The following is a 1,405-nucleotide window of genomic DNA, read 5'->3' on the forward strand; positions in this document are numbered from 1 at the left end:
AGAATGAGAGTCTCTGGATTGTTTGATACAGCATGTTTTTGTTTTTTAATAAAAATAAGAACTTTAATGGAGAAAAGCAGAAAGAGAAAAACTGCTTTTAATAAGACAAGCTACAATTTAGAAGGTGGAAAGGTTAAAAATTACATTTAAAATCTCATATTAAGAGGTGACACGGTGATTCCTAATATCTTTCTAGAATACTTTAAACAGTGTTTTACATAGAAATCTGTCTTTGTGTTGGTGCCTGAAGGAAAATAGCAAAAGAAAAGTCTAGAGAAGCTTAAGATAATACAGTAAAGGAATGGAAATATTGTATAAATTAAAATAGAAACAATAATAACGTGCAATGCCATTTCTGGCATAGAACCAATTCCGTAAGCCATAATGATGCTTCTATTTTCCCATCTAGCATACTCATAAAAATAGTTTCAAGATTTTTTTAATTATGTGACAACAGAAATGTCTTTCGCATTGAGTCAGGACAAACTGTTTTTAGGCATGACTCAAATAAAACAGTAGAGCCCCTCCTCATTTGTGCCATTATAATAATTAAAAGTCATTTAAAGAAGGTATTGGAATGGAAAGCTCGTGAGTTTTTGGTGGATATTAATTATTACTTAAAATACGGTTTGTGACTTAAAGTCATTTTGAGGACTTGGTTTGCACTTTAATAGTAGATTCTTCATTTCACTTTGCATAGATCCAAGAACAAATTAAGTTTTATTGTAATAAGCTTCAACAATATCTAAGAACAAGTTCTGGATAGGCATGTTTGATGGCCAGTCTTTAGAGAATTCACCATTTTTTAGACACATTTTAGCATTTATCTAGCAAAAGATTATGTGTTATAGCTTACTACATTTCATAATATGTTAACCTCACAACTCTGGACACAGGGAATCATGGTTTGTAGCCTGAATTACCAGTATTTGAATGCTCTGAAATCACTCAAGCTGGCTGGTAGTGCCCCACTGAAGGCAGATTAGAATCAATTGAAAATCAGCATTAGAAGAAACGAACACATATACTTACCTGGAAGGGGAGATACCATGATCACGAAGGTGGTTTTTCCAGGGCGAGGCTTATCTATTGCAGTCAGGATGTGTGGGCCCATGTGATTTCCCCACATGTGGGAAACTGGATTGCATAGTTTGTGGTAGTGGGGACTGCATTCCTGCTCTGCTCCTACAAAAGAACAAACAAACAAAAAAAAAGCAACACAATTAGACTTCAGGTCAGTCCCACATATTTAGTTTCAAAAACCATGAACACACAGAACACACACACACCAAAAACATCATAAGTGGGGAAAGAAGCACCTGGAGAAATAAAGAACCACAGGCGCAGAGACTTGATGAACATTCCAAAGGAAGTCACAAACAAATACATTAAGAAGAATGTCAAA

The 1,405-nt window shown here is 34.8% G+C and overlaps 1 non-coding gene across 1 annotated transcript; it reads left to right on the plus strand.

Annotated features, from left to right (window-relative positions):
• Positions 1 to 1,024: 1,024 nt before the first annotated feature.
• Positions 1,025 to 1,187, plus strand: LOC112313826 (U1 spliceosomal RNA). Its single transcript, XR_002975738.2, has one exon. It is a non-coding gene; the product is annotated as a U1 spliceosomal RNA (small nuclear RNA).
• The last annotated feature ends 218 nt before the right edge of the window (positions 1,188 to 1,405 follow it).

Source organism: Desmodus rotundus, chromosome 13, assembly GCF_022682495.2.
Source record: "Desmodus rotundus isolate HL8 chromosome 13, HLdesRot8A.1, whole genome shotgun sequence".
In the NCBI taxonomy this organism is placed as follows: Eukaryota; Metazoa; Chordata; class Mammalia; order Chiroptera; family Phyllostomidae; genus Desmodus; species Desmodus rotundus.